General features: G+C 39.2%; 1 long non-coding RNA gene across 1 annotated transcript; it reads right to left on the reverse strand.

Moving 5' to 3' along the window:
• Nucleotides 1-748: 748 nt before the first annotated feature.
• On the reverse strand, nt 749-3,085 carry LOC146555399 (uncharacterized). Its single transcript, XR_014889182.1, has 2 exons — nt 2,982-3,085; nt 749-2,899 (listed from the first exon to the last, which is right to left on the reverse strand). It is a non-coding gene; the product is annotated as an uncharacterized LOC146555399 (long non-coding RNA).
• Nucleotides 3,086-8,668: the final 5,583 nt, after the last annotated feature.

The following is an 8,668-nucleotide window of genomic DNA, read 5'->3' on the forward strand; positions in this document are numbered from 1 at the left end:
GCTAAACACTTACCCTCCTGCATTCTCTGCCCGATGCCTCTCTTCTGTATTCTGAAAATAACATTAGCTCAGACATGTCATCGGGCTGCCCTCTTGCTCGCCATTTCCCTCCAGATCACTGAAAAAGAAAGAAAAAGTCGGACTGCCGTGATGCTCGCGCCCCATCTTGTTTGATTAAGATTTGTGAGCTTAATAAAGTCTTTCATCTATTGAGTCTGCTTTTGGGTCCGCACCTCAAACTGCCATTCAACCCTCTGAGAGTGGGTTTGGGGTTTTGTTTGTGTTTATCTTTCTTTCTTTCCTTTTAATATTCTCAGGTGGAGTTGGATTTGGTTAGCTCTGCCTCAGGTCTCTGTCTGGTTTTCAACGAAAATAAATGATTGTTATATATATCAGTGAAGCATTTTTGTTTGCTTGTTTGTTTTTTTCTTTTGTTTGTTTTTTGTACTGTCTGGCAGCTTTGCAAGCAGAATTGTGATCTGAATGCACTGTGGTGCCTAACATATTTTGCTTTTACAAGAATAGCTACATAGAAAGTAGTAATATACCTGTGGCTTTTTTGCCCCCTTTTTAAAAAAATGGTTCTTTGAAGAACTATTTTTAAAAAGGTCTTTCAAGTGGTTCTTTAAAGACCCATTTTAAAGAACCCTTTTCTGAGTGGTTCTTTAAAGAACCATTTTAAATCTTTCAAAATAAAATGCATCTTAAATCGAATTAACTAGAATAGGGTAAAATAAATACAAGCATATAGACATATATTAATGGTTTATTGGCACTTTGTATTACAGAAAAAGACAAAAAGGCATTTTAACGCTAAGCACAACACCACTACTAATAATAGCATATAAGTCATTTAAACAGTAATAACTAAATATCTTTACTATACTATAAATAAATACATATAAATATTATACTATAGATAAAACAACAATTATTACATTAGAAATAGCAATACTTTCATAACAGACAATTAAACAACACATTTTCATCAGCATGTTTGCATTTTCAGTAAAACTATTTCAAGAACAATCTTTTTATTTAAATTATCAATGAACTGCAGCCTTAAGTTATGTAAGTTAAGTTTAATGTGGGACTCATGGTCCTTTGTTAGTCCATATTGGGACAATATCGGTCTCTCACCTGCACTATGCTGGCAATCTAGGAGATATTTAATGCATTTGCCACTCTTTGCACAGCTACTCGTACAGGTGTAGTCAGAGTTCCCAAGTTGAGAACAAATGCCTCCAAAAAGCAAAATGTCTTTTTTAGTTCACTTGGATAGGCAACATTGTAGACATGGTACAGGGAGAAGACAATACCCATCGCCAATGAAATGTCCATTGTCCAGAATCATTTTTTGTCCATCCATCTGGACATTGACCTCAGTTGAATCATTCAAGGGCTTGCCGTCACTGCTGCTGAGTACGATTGTAGGTACTGGGCTGTGTGGATCCTGAAACAGGAATTAAATTCTTGAAATGAGGAGTACAGTTTAAATAAGTAAAAACAACAGGTGTCCCAATGAAAGTATAAAACTCCTGTAAAATACTGGATTAGTTCAAGACTCTCCCCATTATGCGAGAACAGCTGTGTTTACTATCTGACCTGGAAAATAAAGAGAAATATGTAAATATTTGCTGGCCAATTTTGTTAATACAAAGCAGTAAAGGCCATATGAGTGCCTTCATCAGGAGTTGAATGGGGGAACAGAAACAAATAGGAATGCACGATGTATCACCAACTGCTGGATCTGTAAGAGACATTTTCCTTAGTATTGGTTTCTTAGCAGCTATTTGACCATAAAGGCCAGATTCATGCAGTCTCCTCTGAACAGTTGATGTAGAGATGTGTCTGCTACTGGAGCTCTGTGTGGCATTTATCTGGTCTAATCTGAGATGCTGTTAACTTCCTATTTCTGAGTCTGATGACTCGGATGTATTTATCCTCAGCTAGCGGAGGTTACTCTTTGTCTTCCTTTCCTGGGACGATTCTCGCGTGAGCCAGTTGTAGTGCTTCAGTTCTTAAAGTAATGATGGACTGTCATTTCTCTTTACTTGATTGGTTCTTGCCATAATATGAATTCTAACAGTTTCAAATAGGGCTGTCAGCTGTGTACCAACCCAACTTTTGCACAACCCAACTGACGGTCGCAACTCCATTAAGAAGGTAAGAAGTTTCACAAATGAACCTTGTCAAGGGACACCTGTGAAGTCAAAACCATTTCAGGTGACATCATCATGAAACTCATTGGGAGAAGGCAAAGTGTTTGTAGCACTGTCAACAAAGCAAAGGGTGGCTACTTTCAGGAATCTAAAATACAAAACATATTTAGAGTTACTTATAATTTTTTCTTTGCTACATGATTCCACATATTGCTTCATATATTCGATGTCTTCAGTTTGTATCTACAATGTAGCAGTAGTAGTAAAAATAAAGAAAAAACAGTAAATGAGGAGGTTTGTCCAAACTTTTGACTGGTAGTGTACACATGCACACACAGACACCATCCAGTTACTCACTCTCACCAACCCACTAGTGACACATAGAAAGACAAAGACACATGTGCACACATTCACCCCCTGCTCCTCTGCGGTGTTGGTCAGCAGATGCCACTATGAACGAGCAGCAAACTGGGATGAAGCCAAAGCTGTCAGGGCTAATGAGCGGTATGGATTCAGGCGCGGAGCTCTGGGTTGAAGCCGACAGTGCGTTTATTTACAGTGCTTGAAATACAGTCTTCAAACAGTGAGATATCCAACAATGTCCTTTCTCTAAATCCCAAAAGTGGTGAAGGCGAGTTTCCCCGTGAGGTCGGTGTGCACTCCTTCCGTGTGAATTCCTCCTCCCGAAAACACCAGTGAATCCCTTTTCTCCACTCCTCCGTCCCGTACTTCTCCACCTGAGAGACGAGCAAACACAACAGCGGATAAGAAGGATTGCCTTGCTATGCGGGTTATAAGATCACGAGCACACTTATCTACCGAGCTCCGAGTACAATCCAGCGTCGACTGCCGTCTGGACACACCGTTAAATACCTCCGTGTAGTGAGGAATGATTAGCGGCAGCTGGAGCTGAAGGTTACTCTTCCGGGTCAGAGGTCGGCCTTTCTCGCTCTCTCGGAGACGCCGCCCCTAGGCATAGCCCGACCCACAGAATAGGGAGGAAGAGAGAAAGAGAGGAAGGCGCACACACATCACAAATAAACAAGCAGGTTGTCCGGGGAGGACCGTCCAACCGTGACAAAAGCACTCCACAAACCGCCTGACAAGATGTGTGAACGGGCTGGGGAACAAGGGGTGTAGAGAGATGTGCCCTCCCCTCCCACTCTGTTTTGACAATGCTATGTTGTGTTGGTGTGTTGTGAACTGTGAGTGGTCTGGATGGGTGTGAATGTATAGAACTAGAGTTTTGTTAAAACTGGGATGGGTACGGTGGCCCTGAGAGACCAAACGGACTGCAACTTCAGAAAACACTTGCAAATAGAAAAAAACGCTGCAAAAAGAAAAAAACGCTGCAAAAAGAAAAACGCTGCAAAAGCACACACAACACAACGGAAATAGGAAAAAAGACAACGGAAATGTTTCTGGGGAGACAATAACCGGACGGTCCTGTTGCACGAACCAAAACATGTATGTATGGCTCTATCCCAATTCAGGGTCTGCAGCCTTAAAGTACGCAGCCTTAACGGTCCTCAAGGGCCGCACTCAAAGACCGCTGAGGCCGGAAGTGTGAGGCTTGTAGGCCTGTATTTTATTCTGTAATTTTTGATTCATCCAGTGTGAGTATTGATCTGAGTTCGCTAACTGAAGTTTTTAACAATTTATCTCCAGGGTATAACTCAGGGGTGGGCAATCTCAGTCCACGAGGGCCGGCGTCTCTGCAGGTTTTAGATCTCACCTTGGGTCAACACACCTGAATCACATGATTAGTTCGTTACCAGGCCTCTGGAGAACTACAAGACATGTTGAGGAGATAATTTAGCCATTTAAATCAGCTGTGTTGGTTCGAGGACACATCTAAAACCTGCAGGACACCGGCCCTCGTGGACGGAGATTGCCCACCCCTGGTCTAGCCTCTGTCACGCTGCCCAGGTTGCCTAGCAACCATGATACTAACAGCTGGAAACGTTTCATACAGCTTTGTTTGACAGAAATGAAGGAGAACATATTTTGTACATTTGTTTCTACATGAGCTTTGTGTGATTTGATAGGTATCTGAGGCTGAGACCACAGGACTGTAAAACATGATTTTTGGGCTTCATTTCTGTACTGAACAGTCATTTAAGATTAGCTAGTAAATAACAATTAGCTAATGTTTTTCATGAGACTAAAGTCATCTCACTTTGGTAATGTAAATATAATATGGCCAATATTATATTAATCATTATTAGTTATTACAGCAGTGAACATGAACTCTGTGCCAAACACTGAGCTTCAGTAAAGATTCAAGTTACAGTTATTTATATTTCCTTTCACCCTAAATCTTCACTTAAAGACAAGTATCTGTGACAGTGTATCTATAGATGTATTATATATAAGAGACAAATATTGTTTGTTTAATTTGTTGGCATTATTACATTTGGCTCAATGCTTACATATATGTGTAAAATGAAGAGTAGACTGATATATGAAATATTCGTTTATTGGGTGAGAAAATCAGACCATGTCATAACTGCTTTAAGTCATACAGAATAGATATCAGAGCCTTAAACAGGCTGGCTTCTGCTAAATGGGTCAAACTGGGCAGAAAGTATACAAACACATAACATCCTTATAGAATATGATGTAACACTATAGATCAACTTACCTCAGAATATATAAAGCATATAAACAATTACAGCAATATGATGCAACAAACACAGCAGTGCTACTAATCCAAAATACTCAAAGCTTCATAGAACTGGAACAAACATTTATTTTTAGCTCCATTCTGCTGCTGATACATACTTTAGGTTTCTGAACATTAAACTTGTTGCTGCCTTTCATAGTGTGTAACTTGAAGGCCCTAAGTACTTTCTCCCACACTGAAAACACTGGGATGATAACATTATTTGAACATTACCTAATAAGACTGATTCAGGACAGACAATTAGTTATGTTAAACTTTTCTAGCAGTCTTTCACAAACAGGGAACAGTCTGTCTATTCTCTCCATCTGTCAGCTGCTGCTGGCTCTTCCTCCTCCTCTTACTCACACACTGCTGAGTTTGTCCTGGTGGATCATCAGGGGTGCAAAGCCTCACAGATGATGTGCAGCAGTGGGTCCCTCAGTCTGTCCTCACTCTGGACACTTGCAGTTGTCACACATGGAAATCAAATGTGTGATAAGCTGCAGGATTCAAACACAAGTGTAACTTATAAACACATGTTCATACTTTTATTACACAATCAGAGAGAAAGAAACAGAGAGAGTGCAGGACAGACAGACAGGTGACAGTCTCAGGTGTATACACTGCTACAAATAGGAGGATTTAGTGTTTGTGTTATTACGAGTGCTAAACAAGAAGAGTTCCCAGTTGGTACAGTGGACACATGTGTGACTCCTGTGATTAAAGCATCTTTCTTTCAGCTTAACGAGTGAACTGTCAGCTCGTTCAAACACACGTTAAAGTCCGTTTGGCTCGACACCACCGAACAGAGGCAGCAATGTAACATAGTTAACATTAACAGTGCAGTGGATCCTGCTTGTGCCATGATATTCAGGACTGCAAACCGAGCAGCATCACTGACTTTCAGCTTGTTGTGTTTGTGGATATATGACTGACTTTAATTATCCACAAAATCATCAGATTCTCTGTAAGATTAAGGTCGACTATCAAACGGCGTATAAATTAAAGGCTTTAAAACAAAGTAAACGCTGTACGTACAAACATCGCTAATGTCACATAAATTTGTAAAAAGTAAGTAAGTAAAATTTATTTATATAGCACATTTCACAGATAAAAATCACAAAGTGCTTTACAGTAAGATCAGACATACAAGTTAAAATTAATTTAATTAGTTAAAAGCCCGTTTGTATAAAAATGTCTTCAGCTGCTTTTTAAAGGAGTCAGTAGAGTCTAGACAGCGTAAAGACAACGGCAGAGAGTTCCACAGCCTAGGTGCCAGTGCCTGAAAAGCCCGATCCCCACGTGTTTTAAATCTAGTACGTGGGACCACCAGTAGCCTCTGACCTGAAGACCTAAGTGCTCGGGATGAAGCATGAGGTTTCAACAGGTCAGAGATATACTGGGGAGCTTCACCATGCAGAGCTCTAAAAGTTACAACTAAAATTTTAAAATGAACCCTAAAATTTACAGGCAACCAATGAAGAGAAGCCAAAACTGGAGTAATGTGTGACCTCTTGTTTGTACCAGTTAAAAGTCTTGCCGCTGCATTCTGTACAGACTGAAGGCGATCCAGAGCTGATTTGTTAAGACACGTAAAAAGACCGTTACAATAATCCAAACGAGAAGAGATAAAAGCATGAATAATCATCTCAAGTTCTGCCTTTGACACCAGTAGCCTGAGTTTAGAAATGTTTCTTAGATGATAAAAACAGTTCCGGACAAGTTGTTTAGAGTGTTTCTCAAGAGACATTGAACTGTCAAATATAACACCTAAGTTTCTGAGACTCGACTGAAATGAAGGGTCTAAAAAACTGATATGCTGCCTAATTTCTGAGAGCATGTGATCAGGTGCAATAATCAAAGTTTCTGTTTTATCTGCATTTAACTGAAGGAAATTGTCATTTAACCATTGTTTGATTTCTGACAGACAATTATTTAAACAAGACAATTTATACAACTCAGAAGCTTTGAAAGAACAGTACAACTGAATGTCATCAGCATAGAGATGATAAGAAATATTATTGTAACGTCTGATAATGTGGCCTAGAGGGAGGATATACAGAAAAATTTGCCGGCATGTGGCCAACAGTAATGTTTTAATGTTCCTCATTATTAAACATTTGCACATAAATAAGTGACATAATATTCAGAACTGACTTTTGAAAGCTTACTCTTTGGCCGCTCCACTTCTTTGAAGTGTCTCCCAGTCCCAGTGCACTTGTTAGCTTGTTTTGGTTCGTGCAACTGGTCCGTCCGGTTATTGTCTCCCCAGAAACATTTCCGTTGTCTTTTTTCCTATTTCTGTTGTGTTATGTGTGCTTTTGCAGAGTTTTTCTTTTTGCAGCATTTTTCTTTTTGCAGCGTTTTTCTTTTTGCAGCATTTTTCTTTTTGCAGCATTTTTCTTTTTGCAAGTGTTTTCTGAAGTTGCAGTCCGTTTGGCCTCTCAGGGCCACCGTAGATGGGGGGAGCATAGTGACAAAAGTGACAAAACTCAAACTGTTTTGGCGAGAAGACGAGCAATACGGGAATATTCAGTGTATCATGGTAGCACATGGCATTCATAAAGTACCGCTGTCTGACCAGAGAAATCATCTCCACCTAGATTTCACCATGTGCACTTCACGTTACTTTTCTCTTCAATCATTTTGGGCTAGAGAGAAAGTTTAAGTGGTTCCTAAAAGATGATAATTATTCTGTAACTTTACAGCCACAATTTAAAAAAAAAAAGACAATTAGGTCTGTGTCACACTTGGTTGATAAAGGGTCAAAATTGAACATGTGATAACAGTCAACATAGTTTTATGCTTTCTGGAAAAATGATTTTTTTAAAAAGTGCTCTTTTCACTGTTTCAAAGAAAACTGACTGTACTGTTCACCTTAGCATTTTTATGCATTAATTACAATAATTAATTAGCAAACTGGGCAGCTTTAGATAAACAAGTTCCTCGTTCTGCAGGAATCGTATCTTTCTTGATAAAGCCTAGACTTTAAGAAAAATGTTTACCTTATGAAACAGTTTTATTTTTAACATGTGAGAGTAAAATTGTTTAAAATGACTTATGAATTAAAAAAGCAACATGTAAAAACAAATTATTATTGTAGTGTCTTTAACCCACAACATGAAGCACCTTGAGCACAACTGTTGTTGTGCTTTGTTGCTATACAAATAAAGCTGAACAGGAGAGAATTTAATTGTGTTACTTTTATGTTAGTGAGACTGTTTTAAGTTTTAAATGCTTCTAAAATCTCGTTAGTTGCTTTGAGAAGCAATTTTTTGCTCAGATGACTCATTCAGCAACTCAAAGAACTCGCTGGTGCAGGAAATGGACCCTAAAGGGAAAAAAAACTTGCAGGAAATGTTTTGTATGTTTGCCCTTGGCCAAGTGCCAGCAGGAAGACCAACAACACCCACACAGAAGGTACCGCATAAACAAAACTCAAGGCTCTGGCTACAGATTATTTCTAAATTGGTGCAAGTGGTTGATGGTTGTGTGCTGGACCTTTTCTTTTTTATGTGATTTTCACACTCTCAGCAATCTGCATGAGAAGAGCAACTGCTGCTCTGCAGTAGTAAAAAAACAAAAAACAAAACAGTCCTTCTACAGCAATGTGGAAAGAAAGACAGCAGTCAAGCAGTTTATATTATCAAAAAATGAAACTAAATTAATATAAGTAAAAACAGGTAATCCAGGATAGTAGCTATTTTTTTTTATCCAGTCCCAACCCACTCTGTGTAACTATTACACGAGTCAGAGACACCAGCTGCTGAGTCAAACTGGCATTTGGTGGCACTCTGTTGTTACATCTCTGCTCGTGTCTTTCTTTCTGTGTGTCTTGGTT

This window comes from Mchenga conophoros, linkage group LG17 (assembly GCF_057382185.1).
Source record: "Mchenga conophoros isolate Kocher_MC1m ecotype Shallow Benthic linkage group LG17, M_conophoros_male_GT1.1, whole genome shotgun sequence".
Taxonomy (NCBI): domain Eukaryota; kingdom Metazoa; phylum Chordata; class Actinopteri; order Cichliformes; family Cichlidae; genus Mchenga; species Mchenga conophoros.